We start from the raw sequence: 20,767 nt of genomic DNA on the forward strand, positions 1-20,767 counted from the left end.
GAGCCATAGTGTGAGGCCTGTTTCCAACTAAGCACCTCTCCAGAGGCCACGTTAGTCACCTGATTATGGATTTTCATCATGGTGGGAAGACGGCTGGTGTCACCTCCTTTCTGCAGGCATTCACTCTTCTGTTTACTCAATAAGATGCAGCTCTTAAAAGGTAGTGAGGGTTAAGGATGGGAGCCCAGAATCCTCCTTGGTGGAGAAGAACTTGCATGCCAGACTTGCAGACACAACTCAAGCGTTACTTTTCCCAGAGACATCCCAAGAAGGCCAGCCTCATCCCAAGCCTGTGTGAGCGTGCCCCTGCTGGGCTGAGATAAAAGCTACCTCAGGGAAGCAAGGTTGCACAGGGGTTAAGAATGTGGTCTCTGAGCCAGGCTCTGTGGCTCTGACTGTAATCTCAGTACTCTGGAAGGCCGAGGTAGGAGAATCACTTGAGCCAAGGAGTTGGAGACCAGCCTGGACAACATAGTAAGACCCTATCTCTACAAAAAGTAAAAACAAATGTAACCAGCCATGGTGATGCACACCTACAGTCTCAGCCACTTAGGAGGCTGAGGCGGGAGGATTGCTTGAGCCCAGGAGTTGGAAGTTAGGGTGAGCCATGATTGTGCCACTGCACTCTAGCCTAGGCAACAGAGTGAGACTCTATCTCTAAAAATAATAAAAATAAAAATGGGTCTCTGGACCCAGGTTGCCTGGGTTTGAATTCTGGCTTCACCACTTAACAGCTAATGACTTCAGCAGCTGGGTGCGGTGGCTCATGCCTATAATCCCAGCACTTTGAATCACTTGAGAGGCCGAGGCAGGCAGATCACAAGATCTGCAGTTCGAGATCAGCCTGGCCGACATAGTGAAACCCCGTCTCTACTAAAAATACGAAAGTTAGTCAGGCGTGGTGGTGTATGCCTGTAGCCTCAGCTACTTGGGAGGCTGAGGCAGGAGAATTGCTTGAACCTGGAAGCCAGAGGTTGTGGTGAGCCAAGATCACGCCAATGCACTCTAGCCTGGGCAACAGAGCGAGACTCTGTCTAAAAAACAAAAACAAACAAACAAAACAAAAAAACAGCTAATCACTTCAGACAAGTTGCTCCATCTTACTTAGCCTCAGTTTTTTTTTTTTTTTTTTTTTTTGACATAGAATCTCACTTCCAAAGTGGCTTAGCCTCAATTTCATCATCTGCAGACTCAATATACTGTGTCCCTCCCTTGTATGGATATAGTGGGGTCTGATAAGACAATGTATATAAAACATTCAGTACAGTGCCTGGCTCATGGTAAGTGTGTGATCACTGCAGCCTCAACCTGCCAGACTCAAGCAATCCTCCTACCTCAGACTCTTAAGTAGCTGGGGTTACAGGCACATACCACCACGTCCAGCTAGTCTTTGTATTTTGGGTAGAGATGGGGTTTCCCCATGTTGCCCAGGCTGGTCTCAAACTCCTGGTCTCAAGGAATCCACCCATCTCAGCCTCCCAAAGAGCTGAGATTACAGGCATGAGCCATCACTGGCACCCAGCCAATGCTACTTCTTTTTTAGTTTTTTTTTTTTTTTTTTTTTTTTTTGAGATGGAGTCTCGCTCTGTCGCCCAGGCTGGAGTGCAGTGGCCAGATCTTGACTCACTGCAAGCTCCGCCTCCTGGGTTCATGCCATTCTCCTGCCTCAGCCTCCCGAGTAACTGGGACTACAGGCACCTGCCACCACGCTGCTTAATTTTTTGTATTTTTAGTAGAGACGGGGTTTCACCATGTTAGCCAGAATGGTCTCAATCTCCTGATCTGCCCTCCTTGGCCTCCCAAAGTGCTGGGATTACAAGCTTGAGTCACCGCACCCGACCAAATGCTATTTATTTAATTAACTTCCTGTTACAAGGCCGGGCGCGGTGGCTCAAGCCTGTAATCCCAGCACCTTGGGAGGCCGAGGCGGGTGGATCACGAGGTCGGGAGATCGAGACCATCCTGGCTAACATGGTGAAACCCCGTCTCTACTAAAAATACAAAAAATTAGCCGGGCGTGGTGGCGGGCGCCTGTAGTCCCAGCTACTCGGGAGGCTGAGGCAGGAGAATGGCCTGAAACCCGGAGGTGGAGCTTGCAGTGAGCCGAGATCGCACCACTGCACTCCAGCCTGGGTGACACAGCGAGACTCCGTCTCAAAAAAAAAAAAAACAAAAACTTCCTGTTACTTACCTAACTCTTCTGCGGCTCTGATAGCTCTTTGAAGGTAGGAATTGTATCTTACCTGAGTCTTTTTTTTTTTTTTTGAGACGGAGTCTCGCTCTGTTGCCCAGGCTGGAGTACAGTGGCGTGATCTTGGCTCACTGCAAGCTCTGCCTCCTGGGTTCAAGCGATTCTCCTGCCTCAGCCTCTTGAGTAGCTGGGGTTATAGGAATGCGCTACCACGCCCAGCTAATTTTTGTATTTTCAGTAGAGACAGAGTTTCACCATGTTGGCCAGGCTGGTCTTGAACTCCTGACCTCAGCTCACCTGAATCTTTATCCCCAGCCCAGCAGAATCTCACTCATGCCAGTTGCTTTGTCAGTGGATGAGGAAACTCAAATATAGCGTCCACTGCAGGGCAGGACAGGTGTGGCGCTGCCCCAGAGGCACACAGTCCGAGGGAATTGTGAGAGAGAGCCTCCCAGGAAGTGCATCAGAGAGGACTTCATGTGGGAGGCAGCCACTGAGCTGGGCCTCGAAGACTACTTTCTGCAGGGTCACCTGTTTAATCCCTAAAGAGACGCTCTCCACATCTCAAGGTAAAGCACCCAACGTCTTCACCTTCAACTAAATCCTGAGGCCCTTTATTTTCTTTTCAGCATCAAGGCTGAATGATGGGGCGGACAGTCTGCCTGTTTTCTCAGTCGCCTGGCAACCTAACCTAACAGATGTGTCCAGCATCAAATACTCCTCCTCACCCCCTGCCTTTGCCCCACAAGACCAGGAGCAGGCGCTGGAGTGCTCCTCCCTGGGGCTGGGCCACAGGCCTTAAAACTCTCTACTTCCTCCTCCTTGGGGGTACCCCTTCACCCTTTCCCGAACATCCTCCAGGCCTATGCACATGACGGAGAGCTGCGGGTGGGGTGTGGGGTGGGTGGCAGTGACAGGGCCGTGGAGAGGATTGGGGCTCTCGGGGTGCTTACTCGGATGCAGTGTTGCTCTTTGCCCACCTCTCCTCATGTCCTCCGGTGCCTCTCACAGAAGTGAAGATAGAACAGATGACTGGTGTAAGGAAGCCTGTGCCCATGGCCCAGGAATTCCTCCAGCCTAATTCACGGGCTTCGGTTCTAATGCACTAGAATTCTCCACTGGGCTAGGGCACCAAGAGGATTCTGGCCCGCAGCGGTCACACCTGCTGCTCACTTCCACCTCTCACATCTGCTGTGAGGCCCACTCCCCACCAGCTCCATCAGCCAGAATGCTGCTGCGGCTGGGGGTGTGAGGGAAGGGAGGCGGAACACTTCCTATCCCAGGGGCAATTTCAAAATCAACGCAACCCTTCCCGACCCAACAGCAAACCAACTGCTTGTTTAAGGAAATCAGTGGAATGTATGCAATTAATTACAGGGCAAATCTCAAGTCAGACTAAATACTGGAAATCAGGAACCAGAGTCCAAGTCCCTTTCGTGATCGGAAGGGGGAACTTCCCGATTTGATTGCAGAAAGCAATTTACTTCAATTAGCAGTGACATAAACAGAGTGATTGCTTAATAGGAGCACTGAATCTCTAAAAAATAAACAGCCTGAATTGCATCCTTTACCATTATATTAGCAGCATGGGATTGCTTTTCCCAAGACAGGTTTGATTAACTCTTTAGGAACCATCCTCACTCCTCAGCAGATCTCTTCAGAGCTCCTGAAAAGTCTTCACACCATGGTCCTGGCATTTGTTGTGCACCTTGGCCATACACGTTCATCAGTTTGCTTGTTGCTTTAACTTTCAAGTCTTTTAATCCTCTATAATCCTGTAAGATATGTATTATTATGCCCATTTTTAACAGATGGGGAAAATGAGGCTCAGAAAGTTCAAGGGAGTGATCTTTTCAAATACATAACTAATCATGTCATTCCCCTGCTTAATTTACCCTCAAAAGCCTTCCAAATCCCTCAGCAGAGCCTCCAAAGCCCTGTGTGATCTGTTTCTGGCCTACTTCTCCCACCTCTGCTCAAACCACTTCCCTATTTGCTTACCATATTTTATATTTTGAGGCCACTGCCTGTTCCGCAAGTGCGTCAAGCCCATTCCCATCTCAAGGCCTTTGCACTCGCTGTTCCCTGCGCCTGGAGCACTCTTCCTCCATTTCTAGAACTGACTTCTCAACTTCCAGGTCTCTGTTCAGATGCTACCTCCTCAGAGAGGAGTTCCCTGTCTGTCCCATGTTCCCCACTCCCTTTTGGCTTTTGACTAACACTTAGCATTATCCAAAATTATCTTGTTTGTTTATAGTTTATAGTTGATGTATTTCTTGTTTGTCTCCCTCCTGGAATATAAGCTCCAGGGCGGCAGAGATCCTGTCTCCTGTTTGTCTTGTTCATTTGCACAGGGTCAAGCATACGGTAGGCAGACAGAAGATATTTGCTTAATAAAGGAAGTATTGTCCCTGCTTTTATACAGATGAGGAAATGGAAGTTGGGAGAAGTTAGGCCATTTCACAAGGTCAGACAGCTGGGAAGCAGCTCCAGGGGATTCACAGGATTCAGACATCGCTTTCTCCCACGTAGCTACACTACTTTTGTTCTGAGGACCCTCCTTTCCTCCCTATTCTCTTCCCCCACCACCTTCTCACCTCTACCCTACCACCCTAGCCCCAGAAGGTAGGCACTCATCCAACCAGCTGGGAGAGCATGAAAATCACAACCACAGAGCAAAATCTCCTCTTCCTGCTTAAACTGCCTCCTGTGGTATTGATGCTTCTCAGCTGGACAGGGTCCCCCTCATTGCAAGAATGCGAATTCTGGAAGTTAAAGATCTTAAGACCCCTCTGCCTCTGGCTCCCCACCTTGAAGGGTTTAGGTACTGAACTGGGCTCCCCTTGGGAAATACATCCCCAGACCTGGGCTGTTGAGGCAGTGGGAAAGATGTTTGGTGAAGCTTTTGCTGCCCTGTGACCCCATCCCACCCACAGCCAAATCCTATCCTTGGCCCAAGCTCCCCACACTGCCCAGTGAATTGGGGCTGTAAACTGGAGAGGGAAGGCTGGACAAGCCAAGGTCAGTGGCAGAAGAAGGGCAATGGGAGAAGACGAGGGAGGGGGTGAACACTGAAGAATTTGAGAGATGTGTGAGCACCCCAGAATTGGGCTGTAGGGAAGTCAGCCTCCCTGAGCAGGCAGCTGGGTCGGGGCTGACCTGAAAGCAGAGGTCTGTCTGTCCCTTAGACGCTGGCTGGCTTTGGGGCTCAGAATCTTCATCTGGTCCGTCTGCAGCATCACCTTCAGGAGAAGTTCAAGTGCAGCTGTCATTGCAGTCCCAGTTTCACTGTCCGTTTCTTTTGTCTCCTTGAACAGGGCTTAAACCTCTCTGAAGCCACTTCCTGCTTGATAAGATCACATCGCCTACCTTGCCTCACATACAGATTTTTTTTTTTTTTTTTGAGACGGAGTCTTGCTCTGTCGCCCAGGTTGGAGTACAATGGTGTGATCTCGGCTCACTACAACCTCTGCCTCCCGGGTCCAAGTGATTCTCCTTCCTCAGTCTCCTGAGTAGCTGGGATTACAGGTGCATGCCACCATGCCCAGCTAATTTTTGTATTTTTAGTAGAAACGGGGTTTTACCACGTTGGTCAGGCTGGTCTTGAACTCCTGACCTTGTGATCCACCAGCCTCAGCTCCCCAAAGTGCTGGGATTACAGGTATGAGCCACCACACCTGGTCATATGCAGATTTCAATAGCTTTATTTATTTATTTTGAGACGGAGTCTCGCTCTGTCACTCAGGCTGGAGTGCAGGGTGTGATCTCAGCTCACTGCAGCCTCCGCCTCCCAGGTTTAAGCAATTCTCCTGCCTCAGCCTCCCAAGTAGCTGGGATTACAGGCATGAGCCACCAAGCCTGGCTAATTTTTGTGTTTTTAGTAGAGATGGGGTTTTACCATGTTGCCCAGGCTGGCCTTGCACTCCTGGGCTCAAGCGATCTGCCACGCCCAGCCCAGATTTCAGTAGTTTTAAATAAGAGAATGAATGGGAAAGTGCCCTGGAAGGGTTAAAGTATAAAGTATACTAAGGAGGTACTTTTGTTTTACCCTAAATGGGAAAGAGACTTTAACATTCATTTAACATGTGTCAGAGGTGGCATTTCCTATGCTTATTGAACAGGTTTGGAAACTGAGGCTTACAGAGCAACTTGCCTCCAGTACAGATCCCTGAAGTCTAGGTTTTAATCACTGTCTATGCTGAATGTATGCAACTGGGACTAGATCCACTCAGACCGTGAAAGGTGAAGGGCGGTGGGTGAAGGGCGTGGGGTACAAGATGCAGATGGGGAAGGGCATGGGCCACTACGGCCATGCAAAGGGCTTTTGATGATTTAGTTCCAGGTTACAATAAGGATACATTGAGACAGAGTCTTGCTGTGTAGCCCAGGCTGGAGTGCAGTGGCACCATCTTGGGTCACTGCAACCTCTGCCTCCCAGGTTCAAGCAATTCTCCTACCTCGGCCTCCCCAGTAGCTGGGATTACAGGTGCCCACCACCACACTCAGCTAAATTTTTTGGTATTTTTTAGCAGAGATGGAGTTTTACCATGTTGGCCTAGCTGGTCTTGAACTCCTGACCTCAAGTGATCCATCTGCCTTGGCCTCCCAAAGTGCTAGGATTGCAGGCATGAGCCACCATGCCGAGCCAAGGCCAACATCTTTAAAAGCCTCCCTGGCAGCGTGTGCACATGGCCTGGTGAGAACAGGAAGTGCTGGGCAATGGGGCTGGGAAAGGACGGATTTGGGGTACGCTTCGAAGTAGAACCAGCAGGGCCTATTGAGTGTGGGTGAGGATGACTAAGAGGACTAGCGGTTGGCAATGCTCTGCAAAGGGGTAAAGCAAAAGTCCAGAGCTGTTTCTTGCTGGGGACATGTAAAGAATTTAAGAAGATCCTGAACCAAGGGGATAAATGTGAAAAACTCTTGAAAATGGGCCTCATGTATGCCCTCGGAATAGGGATGTTCAGCACCTCTAGCCTGATTGGCTAGAGCCATTCCATTTCTTTCTTAAATTAGGCGTTTATTTATTTATTTATTTATTTACTGACATGGAGTCTCGCTTTGTCACCCAAGCTGGAGTGCAGTGGCACCATCTTGGCTCACTGCAACCTCCACCTTCAGGGTTCAAACGATTTTCCTGCCTCAGTCTCCCGAGTAGCTGGAACTACAGGTGCATGCCACCACGCCTGGCTAATTTTTGTACTTTTAATGGAGACGGGGTTTCACCTTGTTGGCCAGGCTGGTCTCCAACTCCTGACCTCAGGTGATCTGTCTGCCTTGGTCTCCCAAAGTGCTGAGATTACAGGTGTGAGTCACCGGGCCTGGCCTAGGCTCCTCTTTTGTCCCTTCACTGTTAATTATTCCCAGCCTTTTGGGTGAGACAGGATCTTTACTCTTGAGATTCCAGTGCAGCAGGGTCTTCAGAAATACCTTAACATGGCTTTACTTAGACTTTGATGCTTTGATGCTATGGATGCTATGATGATCCAGTTAGATGCTGCCACTGATAATGACTGCTAACATTTTTTGAGTTCTTTACTACACCAGACACTGTGCAAGCGTTTTGTCTGCATTATCACATTTAATCTTCCTAACAACCTCACGGGGCGGGCGGCGGGGGGGGGGGCTGTCTTCACCCCTGTTTAGAGATGGAGACATACAGGTTATGTCATTGCCCAGTGTCAAATGGCCAGTTAGTGGTGGAGCTGGGACACAGACTCAGCCATTCCACACTATGTCGACCCTCCAACCCACTGTCTTACACAGCCCCCCTGGTGAATGCAGTCAGAGTGCATTTCTTGGTGCCTGGTATGCAGCAAGTGCTCCATGAATGCTGCCTCTTACTCAACAGGGGGAGGCTCCCCGTGCAAGACTTCCCAAGCTTCAACAGTTCCTCAGGATTGGCCCGTGACTACTCAGCAGTCAGGTCCTCCCCAACCCATTCTTGTTCCAAGTCCCAAATCTGCACCCTTACAAAAGCTGAGATTGAAACAGACAGTGGCTGGAAGGCTAGCCTTTCCCATAATTTCCCCCGCAGTCCAATCACGGTGGCTACCCAGAGCTCAGCGCTGGCTGAAAACCCAGATCTCAGCCTCCCCGGAAGCCGAGTGACCAAGTTGGCTCAAAGACTAATTTTGTTCTCCTTGTCCCCTTCATTCTACCCTCTGGTCCCAGCCTGAATCAAAACAGCAGGGGCCTGGGAGGTAGCTCCGGGTACCACTGGGACAAGCGCAACTCGGTTCCAAAGAAAATGATAGTATGAGGTCACTCATTATAATATTTAGCTCCCAGAAGAAACCGCTGCGGGCCCCATCCAAACCACAGACAGCTTTGGCAGCCCCAGCATCCTCTTACGGTTACATAAGCTTTGCAGGGAAATAAATACCAACTCATCTCGAAGGAATTTTAAGGACTCATAAACCTTAACCAGTCTGTGCAGAGAGGGCTCCCTTCTGAAGGAGGGGCTGCGGTGCTAGAGAGGAAAGATTGAGAGGGCTCTGGGGCAGGGCTGGGAGGGACACCTTGTAGGCCTGGCTGCAGGACATTCCTCAGATAGACTCAATCCTGCAGCCTCATCTGCGGGGCAAACATCTCCAAGGTCCGCAGGTCAGCCATGTCCCAGGCCACCTCCTTCTTGTATACCATCAGGATCCACTCTCTAGTTTCCTCTTATAGGTAGTGAGTTACCTGTCACTGGAAGTATTCAAGCATATTCAAACATAAACTGCATGGCTTTAAGGTACCGTCTAGTTCCAATATTTTATTTTATTTTATTTTTGAGATGGAGTCTCACTCTCTCACCCAGGCTGGAGTGCAGTGGCACGATCTTGGCTCATTGCAACCTCTGCCTTCAAGGTTTAAGTGATTCTCGTGCCTCAGCCTCCTGAGCAGCTGGATTACAGGCATGCTACAACACCTGGCTAATTTTTGTATTCTTAGTAGAGATGGGGTTTCACCATGTTGGCCAGGTTGGTCTTAACTTCTGGCCTCAAGTGATCTGCCCACCTCGGGCTCCCAAAGTGCTGGGATTACAGATGTGAGCCACCATACCTGACACCAAGATTGTATTTTATATTATGTTTTTCAGGTATAGGAACTACCCTTGGCATCAACAAAAGGCAGGATGGTACCGTAGTCTCTCCCTCTTATTCATGGTCTCCCTTTCTGCAGTTTCAGTTACCCATGATACAGTAAAATATTTAGAAAGAGGCTGGGCGCAGTGGCTCACATCTGTAATCCCAGCACTTTGGGAGCCCGAGGTGGGCAGATCACCCGAGGTCAGGAGTTTGAGACCAGCCTGGCCAACATGGTGAAACCCCATCTCTACTAAAAATACAAAAATTAGCCAGGCGTGGTTGCAGGCACCTGTAATCCCGGCTACTCAGGAGGCTGAGGCACAAGAATCGCTTGAACCTTGAAGGCAGAGGTTGCAGTGAACCGAGATCATGCCATTTACACTTCAGCCTGGGCGACAAGAGCAAAACTCTGCCTCAAAATAAATAAATAAATAAATAAATAAATTAATTAATTAAAAAAAATTAGAAATAGCTCACGTTCACCAGCCTGGCCAATATGGCGAAACCCTGTCCCTACTAAAAATACAAAAATTAGCCGGGCATGGTGGCCCATGCCTGCAATCCTAAATCCTAGCTACTTGGGAGGCTGAGGCAAAAGAATCGCTTGATAATAATCGCTTGTGATAAAGAGAATACTTTATCACAAGTATGTATGTATAGCAAAAAAAAAAAATTACACACATATAGGGTTTAGTACTATCCATGATTTCAGGTATCCACTGGGGGTCTTGGAATGTATTCCCTGTGGATAAGGGAAGATGACTGTATAGATAAAATAATTTGCGTTGGGAACCTGAAAACCTGTCATGTTGTTTTAGCTGATTCACCTTTATGAGCCTTGGTAAGAAAGAAATAACGATGACTCTCTTCTGTCTACCCCATCTGATTGCTGCAAGGGGCAGAGAAGTTGTAGATGTGTAAAAATGTCTTGCAAATCACAAAGTCCTTGGCTAGTAAAGGTGAGATGCCCTGGGCACCCTTGATCAGCCATTCACTAGCTGTGTATCCTCAGGCAACTCACTTGACCGCTCTGTGCCTCGGTTTCCTCTAATAATAATAAAAATAATAATTTGTATAATAATGGTACCGGTCAGAAGTGGTGGCTCACGCCTGTAATCCCAGCACTTTGGGAGGCCGAGGCGGGTGGATCATGAGGTCAGGAGTTCGAGACCAGGCTGACCAATATGATGAAACCCCATCTCTATTAAAAATACAAAAGTTAGCCGGGCGTGGTGGCGCACGCACCTGTAATCCCAGCTACTCGGGAGGCTGAGGCAGGAGAATTGCTTGAACCCTGGAGGCAGAGGTTGCAATGAGCCAAGAGCAAGCCATTGCGCTCCAGCCTGGGCAACAGAGCGAGACTCCATCTCAACATAAATAAATAGATAGATAAATAAATAAATAAAATAATAATAAAACAAAATAATAATAATAGCCTATCTTAAAGAGTTATTAGAAGGATTCAACAATATTTATCAAGGGCTTAGAACAGTGACACAAAGCATGTTATGAATGTCTTCCCCAGTTAATTGAGTTAATTTTCTGTTAGCCCTGTCACTGATCAGTCCTGAGGAACAGAACACAAGCTGGATAAATTTTGTAAGGAATAACAAAACCAATGACTACCATTTAATGAGGTCTTGCTCTGTTGCCAATCACAGCTAACTGCACCCTCGACCTCCTAGACGCAAGTGACCCTCCCACCTCAGTCTCCTGAGTAGCTGAGACTATAGGCGAGCAACATCATGTCCAGCTAATTTTATTATTTGTAGAGATGGAATCTCACTATGTTGCCCAGGCTGATCTTGACCTCTTGGGCTCAAGCAATCCTCCTGCCTTGGCCTCCCAAAGTGCTGGGATTACAGACATGAGCCTTTTATTTTTAATTAATTAATTATTCTCTTGAGACAGAGTTTTGCTCTTGTTGCCCAGGCTGGAGTGCAGTGGCGCAATCTCGGTTCACTGCAACCTCTACTTCTGGGTTTCAAGCGATTCTCCTGCCTCAGCCTGCTGAGTAGCTGGGATTACAGGCACCCGACACCACGCCCGGCTAATTTTTTGTGTTTTTAATAGAGAGGGGGTTTCACCATGTTGGGCAGGCTGATCTTGAACTCCTGACCTCAGGTGATCTACCTGCCTTGCCTCCCAAAGTGCTGGGATTACAGGTATGAGCCACCTTGCCCAGCCAATTTTATTTTTCTTAGAAATGGGATCTTGCTCTGTCAACCAGGCTGGAGTGCAGTGGCACAATCACAGCTCACTGCAGCATCAAACTCCTGGGGTCAAGTGATCCTCCTGCCTCAGCCTCCCAAGTAGATGGGACTACAGATGTACACCGCCACACCCAGCTAATTTTTACATTTTTTTGAAATGGGGTCTTGTTGTGTTGCCCAAGCTGGTCTGGTCTCAAACTCCTAGCCTCAGGTGATCCTCCTTCCTTGTCCTCCCAAAGTGCTGGAATTACAGGCGTGAACTACCACACCCAGCCTACTCATGTACATTATCCTATCTAATCTCCATAATAGTTCTTTGAGGGGGTAAAGGAGAGGGGACTAAGCCTCAGCGAGGTTATATCACTTGTCCAAAATCACAGAGCAGGTAAGTAATGGTGTCAGGTTTAAACCCAAGCAGTCTGGAATGAAAGCCAATTCTCTTAAGCTTATTTGAGGTTTGGGGTATCACCCAGGCTTCTGGGAGGGGTAGTAGGGCACGACCTTGGTGATCCTAGTTCCCGCAGTGAGGGGTGAAAAGAAAATGTCTGGATGATGTGTCATGAACACAATGGGTGACCCTCAAGCCACACCCCAGTGCCTGGCCATTCACAGGGATCCTGGTACCTCTAGTTTCCAAGGAGGAGAAAGTCCTGCCTTCAAGGCCAGATAAGACAGCGCAGTGTCAGGGAACAAGTATCAAGTCTGAGGGAAGTGCCAAGTGCAAGAAGAGACAGGATCTCATCTTAGCTGGAGTGGCCTTCCTCCTGGCCCCCAGGCTGTGGACAGAGGTTAGGGAACACACTTCCAGAATGTCTCTCCCAGAGAGTGAGCCTGTGTGGGCAGAGCAAACTCTCAGAGGTGAAGCAGCCTGCTCGAGTCAGCCCAAACCCAGGGAGAGGTAATGAGTAACTGGGCTCACCCAGATAAAGTCTGCATAACCAAGGCCACCACAGGGTTAAATCCTCCAATGACCACAGGGCTGGAACAGGACCCCCTGACCCAGAGCTGGCCAACCACACCCCCAGAACACCAGGGCCAAGGTGCTTGGGCTCCACTGCTCTCTCCCCACCAGCAGCAGAGACCCTGCCGGGCCCTGCAGCAGCGATCTGATTGCCCCCAGAGGCTAAAAGCAAAGGCATTGTGATGTCTAAAATTCTCACTGGTTGACAATGCCCATGGAAGAAAGAGAACCTGCTTGATCCACTCTCTCCAGACTTCTGTGCTTCCCAGAACACACGGCCAAGAAGGCCCTAGAAAGGTGAGGCCTCACCCCCCTGCGTCAGGCACTGTGCTAATCACAGCCAAGCTTCTGGAGATGTGGGTGCTGAAGGGCATGGCTAGAAGACCGTGTGACCAGGAGACCTGGTGGGGGATGGAAACCTTGGGAGCCTTTTGAAAAATCCTGAATAGATGCAGCTATGAAATCCCACCTGGTCTACTACTCATTCACCAGCAGGCCAGCAGGTGGTTTGGGCCTCCCGCCCTGGCCTGGGAAAGTGTTCTAGGCAGCCAACCAGGAGGCTCACAGGCCAGCTTCATTGGAACCTGCCAGCACCCCCAGCCCTCAACAGCAAGGCACTCGTCCCACAGACCCTCCCCCACCGCAGCAGGCAGGAAGCTGGCAGGCAGCTGGCAGCTTATTTTATGAACATCCAAAATCCAAGAAGAACCGCAAAACCACACTGGGCTGTAGACAACCAGTCCTGAATGAGGCTGAGGCCGGGGATGCCACTTGCCCCCTCCTTCTAGGCTGGGCTTCTGCTGGGCTCAATCAGGGTCACCTCTGCCCTGTGCAGAGCAGTGGTGGGAACCTGCTTTCTGTCCACCAGCCTCTCCTGACCCCCACAACTCCTCAATCAGCTCTGTGGGCTGGGAATACCTGCTTTCTCCCCAGGTGGACTTGAGAATGGGGGATGGGGAGAGAGGGTGTGGGATATGACGTAGCTCAGAGGGTCAGTAACCAATGGAGACTCTTCACTGCCCATGACTAACTTCTGAGAAAGAGGAAGGCATCAGAGGTATGGGGAACTCTAGTAGCTAAAGATGGCATGAGGGAGAGAGGGAGAAATGTATCACTCACTGAGCATTATGTTGGGGAGGTTCTTGTGCCAGGAGATGGAGTTGTACTGCATTCCTTTTAATGATGGTGGCTAATATTTCTGGGTGCCTTTTTCAGCTGTGAGAGTTGGAGGGCGTAGAGACAAACAGATGGCTGGACCGATAGCATTAGAGCTTCTCACCACTTCTCTTTCTTCATCCCTGTCACAGCCTCAGAGGTGGTAAGGTCTTAACTTAGACTTTATTTTCTCCTAAGTGCAGCTCCCTACGCATTTTGCACCCCCATCCGTTATTCTTTTTCTACTGTGGTTCTCGTTTCTCTCAGATCTTTGCCATCACAATGCCAGCTAGATTCCTTTCCTTCCTTTCCTTCCTTTCCTTCCTTTCCTTCCTTTCCTTCCTTTCCTTCCTTTCCTTCCTTTCCTTCCTTTCCTTCCTTCCTTCCTTCCTTCCTTCCTTCCTTCCTTCCTTCCTTCCTTCCTTTTCTCTCCTTCCTTCCTTTCTTCCTCCCTCCCTCCCTCCCTCCCTCCCTCTCTCTCTCTCTCTCTGTCTCTCTCTCTTTTTTTCTTTCTTGTTTGTTTCTTGAGACAGGGTCTCACTCTGTCATCCAGGCTGAAGTGCTGTGGCACAGTCACGGCTCACTGCAGCCTTGACCTCCCCAGGCTCAGGGGATCCTCCCACCTCAGCCTCCTGGATTGCTGGGTGCACTATAGGTGCACATCACCACGCCTGGCTACTTTTTGTATCTTTTTTGGTAGGGACAGGGTTTGGCCATGTTGCGTAGGCTGGTCTGGAACTCCTGAGCCCAAGCGATCCTCCTGCCTCGGCCTCCCAAAGTGCTGGGGTTACAGGAGTCAGCCACAGTACCTGGCTCTTTTTGCTTTTTCATTATTGTTCTTCTCCACTAGGTTATTAACTCCATGAGAACCGATGTATTCTAAGTACTTAGCATAATTCCCAGTACATAATGGGTACATAATAAGTATTCAATTAATATTTATTGAATGAATCAAGAAATGAATGAATGCTAAGTTCAGAGGGAGATGTCAAGAAGCATAAGATAAGCCGACCCCTGTGGCTCACACCTGTAATCCCAGCACTTTGGGATGTCGAGGCAGGAGGATCACTTAAGCTCCAGGGTTTGAGACCAGCATGGGCAACACAGTGAGACCCCACCTCTATTAAAAAAAAAAAAAAGCATAAGATGTGATTCCTACTTTTACTCTTACTATTTCTGTAGTGAAAAGATGGATGTGTAGGGTCGGGCAGGATGGCTCCAGTCTGTAATCCCAGCTTGGGAGGCCAAGGCGGGCGGATCACGAGGTCAGGAGAGTGAGACCATCCTGGCTAACATGATGAAACCCCGTCTCCACTAAAAATACAAAAAATTAGCCGGTTGTGGTGGCAGGTGCCTGTAGTCCCAGCTACTCAGGAGGCTGAGGCAGGAGAATGGCATGAACCCGGGAGGCGGAGCTTGCAGTGAGCCAAGATAGGTCACTGCATTCCCAGGCAACAGAGCAAGATTCTGTCTCAAAAAAAAAAAAAAAAAAAAAAGATGGATGTGTAGAAAGAAGTAGTCAGTAAGAGAAGTCATTCAACAAATGGTCTTGGAATAATGGTTTAAGGCATTCCTAGGCAAAATGGACAAACCTGGAGCCAACCTTCACACCTTATCCAAAAAGTAACTCAAAATGGATTATAGATCTAAATGTAAAATATCAAACTTTTAGAAGAAAACGTGGGAGAAAATCTTTATGTATAGGGTTAGGCAAAGAGTTCTTAAACCTGACACCAAAATCACAATCCACGAAGAAAAACATTAATAAATTGGACTTCATCAAAATTTAAAATTTTTGCTCTGCGAAAGACCCCACGGAGAGGATGAAAAGGCAAGCCACAGGTTAGGAGAAAACATTTGCAATTCACCTTTCTGACAAAGGACTTGGATCTAGAATGTGAAAAGAACTCTAAACTCAACAGGAAGAAAATAAATCCAATAGGCAAAGACTTCAACAGGCACTTCATGAAAGAAAATAAACAGATGAGAAATCAGCACAAGAAAAGATGTTTGCCATCATTAACCAATTGGGAAATGCAAATTATAGCCACAATGGCATACCACTGCACACCTATTAAACAGCTACAAACAACTGCTGCTAAAACAACTGCTGCTATACCAAGTGGTGGGGAGGAGGCAGAAACTGGAGCTCTCGCACGGTGGTGGTGGGATTGTAAAATGCTGCAGCTACCCTGGACAAGAGCTTAGCAGTTTCTTATAAAATTAAACACACTTACCATATGACCCAGCAATTGCACTCCTGGGCGTTTATCCTAGAGAAATGAAAACTGTAGCCAGGGCGAGATGGCTCATGCCTGTAATCCCAGCACTTTGGGAGGCTGAGGCAGGCGGATCACCTGAGGTCAGGAGTTCGAAACCAGCCTGCTCAACATGATGAAACCCCGTCTCTATTAAAAACACAAAATTAGCCAGGCGGCTGGGCGCAGTCGTTCACGCCTGTAATCCCAGCACTTTGGGAGGCCAAGGCAGGCAGATCAGGAGTTCAGGAGTTCCAGACCAGCCTGGCCAATATGGTGAAACCCGGTCTCTACTAAAAAAATACAAAAATGTGCTTGGTGTGGTGGCGGGTGCCTGTAGTCCCAGCTACTCAGGAGGTTGAAGCAGGAGAATCGCTTGAACCCAGAGGCGGAGGTTGCAGTGAGCCAAGATTGCATCATTACACTCCAGCCTGGGCAATAAGAGCGAAACTCTGTTTCAAAAAAAAAAAAAAAAAAAAAAGAAAAGAAAAAGAAAGAAAAGAAAAGAAAACAAAACAAAACTATGTTCACAGAAAAATCCATGTGTGAATATTCAAATCAGCTTTATTTGCAATAGCCCAAAAGTGCCAACAACCAAATGTCCTTCAAGAGGTAACCAGATCAAAAACAAAGTGTGGGCCGCAGTGGCTCACGCCTGTAATCCCAGCATTTTGGGAGACCGAGGCGGGTGGATCACTTGAGGTCAAGACTTTGAGATCAGCATGGCCAACATGGTGAAACCTCATCTCTACTAAAAAAAAAAAAATTAGCCAGGCATGATGGTGCACGCCTGTAGTCCCAGCTACTCAGGAGGCTGAGGCAGGAGAATTGCTTGCACCCAGGAGGTGGAGGTTGCAGTGATTGCACCACTGCACTCCAGGCTGAGTGACAGAGCGAGACTCCATTCTCAAAAAAAAAAAAAAAAAGAAAAGAAAAGAAAGGAAAAAAGTTGGGAGCATCTACACAAGGGAATACTGCCCATGGGTGTTATGCTGAATTCCAAAAGCTAATCTCAAAAGATACTTGCTAATAACTTCTTTTATATAACATTCTCAAAATGACAAAATTATAGAGAGTGGTGGCCAGAGGTAAGGGATGGGGTGAGGGTGTGACTATAAGGGTAGCCCAAGGGAGTGTGGTGTGGTGATGGCACCGTTTTGTATCTTGATTGTAGTGGTGGTCGCACAAATCTATGCAGGTGACAAAGTTTCATAGAACTCTGCACACATACAAAAGTTCATGTATAAACTGGTGAAATTCAAATAGGGGCTGTCATCTAGTTAATGTTGCCATACCAATGTCAACTTCCTGGTTTGTTAATGTGCTGTAGTTATATAAGAGGTTATCACTGGGGAAGCTCAGGGAAGGGTACAATGCATGGACAGGACCACTGTGGACTAGTTTTGTAACTTCTTTTTTTTTTTTTTTTGAGATGGAGTCTTCTCTGTCGCCCAGGCTGGAGTGCAGTGGCACAATTTCAGCTCACTGAAAACTCTGCCTCCTGGGTTACAGCAATTCTCCTGCCTCAGCCTCCTGAGTAGCTGGGACTGCAGGTGTGCGCCACCACGGATGGCTAATTTTTGTATTTTTAGTAAAGACAGGGTTTCGTCATGTTGGCCAGGCTGGTCTTGAACTCCTGGCCTCAGCTCATCCGCCCACCTCGGCCTCTCAAAGTACTGGGACTATAGGCGTGAGACACCATGCCCAGGCTTATTTTTGTAACTTCTTATAAGTCTATAATTATTTCAAAGTAACTTAGAAAAAATAATAAGGGCAGTAAAGACTAAAGCCCCCAATGTGCAAAATAAGTGTTAGAAGCTATAAGCGCCCCGGGAGGTCTGGCTCCCATCCAGCTGGGAGTGGAGATATTCATTAAGCACCTACTCCTCATTGCATGCCAGGCATCATGCTCCACACTAGGGGGCATTCAAAGATACTGGTCCTATTCTCCAGAACGTCATAATGAGAGAGAAGGCAGTTGGGAGGAGGATGGAGAGAAATGACCATTGTTGGGTCCGGGACCCAGTAGACCCACTGAAAGCTGCATCTTGGTCAGGACTCCATTTGTTACCTGGACCCCCACATCCCCACCTGACAGGGGAGCTGTGATGACACTTCAGGTCCTTGGGTGTCAATGTCAACCCAGACCCTGTGTCCAACGGTCCTCAAATGTCTAGGTGTTGTATTCCCACTTCCCTAGTGCAGAGTGACCTAAATAAATGGTCATAGGTCCTGTTGGGGGAAGCACCGGGGTATCCCATGCCAGAAACAGGAGTTTTACATACCATGGTAATACAGAGTTCTTCTTTCTGGAAACCCAACCACCTTTCTTTCTGGAAACCCAGACAAAGTTTCTCCATGTTGGTCAGGCTGGTCTCAAACTCCTGACCTCAGGTGATCTGCCCGCCTCGGCCTCCCAGAGTGCTGGGATCACAGGCGTGAGCCACTGCGCCTGGCCGGGAGCCAAGTTCTATAGCAGTATGTTTGCCCTCAGCCCTGGCCTGCAGAGGAGAGCCACCACTGAGTGTTTATGCTGGTGCCCTTCTCACCAGCACATTGTGTCCTCTGAGCCCTTTCGTGGACCGAATGAATAGACAGACGTTCCGGCTGGCCATAGCCTATCCATTTTGGCATACTCATCTCCTTGAGCCTTTTAATCCTTTCCTCCACCAACTGCCACAGCAATTCTGGCATTTCATCTTTGCTCGGCAGGATGATTACTTTCTCCACACCTCTGGGGCATCCTGGTAGTGATGCCTAGTTAGTGCCATCTCCCTGGATGCTGCATCTCAGGAAAGCTCTTCCCTGTGTGCTGCGACGTTCTGGTCCTCTGATCGGCAGTCTCAGGTCCAGGCCCCTGCGTACTACCCTGGCCCCTGTGTGTGCTGCCGTCTGGCTTGGTCCTGCCACCCCTGGGGAACGATCCCTTTCCTCCCGTATCAGGCACATTGCATGCCCAGCTGGATCGTGCTGTGACTTAACCTTATTTTTAGGCCTAGTGGCCAGGAGGGGAGGCGGGGGCACTTCCTGAGACACACATCAGGAGAGTGGCCTTTGCAGTGATCTCCGGCACAGGGACAGTGCTAGCTCTCACTCGTGTCGGGTGGGCTATTCTGCATGCTCAGAAGGGTCAGCTGAGTCTGGGAATTCACAGGCTTCTGGAGCATCCATATAGATGTCTCCATCCCATATATATATATCACAGCCAGGTTTTACTCACCAGGGCCTTAACCTTGATATAATGAAACTGCTTCAATGGGCATTTCATCCTGCCCTCTGCTGTAGGAGGTTAGAACTTCTTTGTATCCAAACAAAGAGGCCCTCTGGCTTCACATGTGCCTTTCAGTTGCCTGTTACTGGCCCTCAGCTGTCTGTTCTCTTTCTGAAGGACATCAACTTTCTATGCCATACCCTATCCTTATGGCAACTGTGAACTCCAGACCTCTCAAACACCTCATGCATAACACCTAATAGTGCTTTTCTCCCCTTCTTCACCAGGAGAATCCATAGTTGGGCCACTGCCCCGATCCAGGGGCTGCTGTGCCCCACCCTGTCAATGCTGGCCCCATGATAACTGGTCCAGCTCCAAAACCCACCTGTCAACTGCTTGCTGGGACCATTCCTTGTACCAACTATCACAAGTTGGGTTCTCCAGAAGGCAGAGGCTGATATGGAGCTGAGAGTGCACGATGTTTATTAGAGATCAATACCTGTGAAAGGACAGAGGTGCACAGGAACAGATGTGGGCAGAGGGGAAAGTCAAGCTGCAATGCAGACCTGTCAAATACAGGGCCAGCCCAGTGCAGGGCTCGGGAGCAAATGTCGCAGCAGTTACCCTTGTCAGGCTGAAGTGGCCAGGCCCTGGTGCCCTCGCCTCACCCAGCCACCAGATGGGGCTCCCCTAGGGAAGCCATGGGCTCAGGCAGGACAGCCCCTGTGGGAGCAACAGCTGGAAGCTCCCTGCTGAGAGCCCCGGGCTGGGTACCACGTCTTGCCTTAAGGGTGAGCTGGGTGATGATGGAAAATCAAACTCCTTTTGGCTGATGAGAAACTTCTGGAGAGATTTGAAGTGCAGTTGTGATTTTAACAGAAAAAAGAGAAGGGAGAGACCTCAATGGAGAAAGCAACTGAAGGCTTTCTAGAAGATGGGAGAATGAGAGACTCTGGGAAAAGGTGGGACTGTCAGGGTAGCCTCATCCTGGAGGATGTCCTCTGGGCCTGGAGACACAGTGTGGGGTTGGGGGTGGGGGGGCCTCATGGAGTCACTTGTAGCAGACTGGAAGCCTCTTGAGGCTCACCATCTATTTGTTTCTCTCTCTTGAAAAATTGTTGTGACTATTGTTGCATAAACCCCACAGAGATCTGCGGGTGCCATCCACAGAGGGCAGTTCCCAGTACTGCCCCAGCTGGAGTCCATGGCACTAGCAAAGTTCTTAGAAGAAATATCTGGCATGTAGCATCACTGTTGGGAAAGCAGAGGGATTTGCCTCCTCAACCTCCTGCAGGAGGTCCTGGTATTCCAACTGGATGTCATCACTTCTGCTGATTTCTGCCCAGGAGGGTCACCATCCCTCCCCCAAAGCCCGACTGGCTGCAGGCAGAGCCCTGGGGGTTCACCCACCTCTCAGGAGCAAAAGGCCAAAGCAATGTGGTAAAGCCTCGCTGCACTGTTAACGATTTGAAACGGAGAAGAAAGAAAACCACCAGAATAACCCTTTGACCATCTACACACACCTCACAGTGTCTTGAAATCTACTTCATTGCTCATTTTGAAAGAACTACTTCATTATTTATTTTGAAAGAACTAAAAATGAGGGTCCTCGCAGAGAAGTAAAACACCCCTGACTTGAGAAGAGACTAACACAGAGGGGATTTTCTTTTTGCTTTTTATGTTTGCCTTCAATTGCACTTGA

Source organism: Macaca nemestrina, chromosome 6, assembly GCF_043159975.1.
Source record: "Macaca nemestrina isolate mMacNem1 chromosome 6, mMacNem.hap1, whole genome shotgun sequence".
NCBI classification, from domain to species: Eukaryota; Metazoa; Chordata; class Mammalia; order Primates; family Cercopithecidae; genus Macaca; species Macaca nemestrina.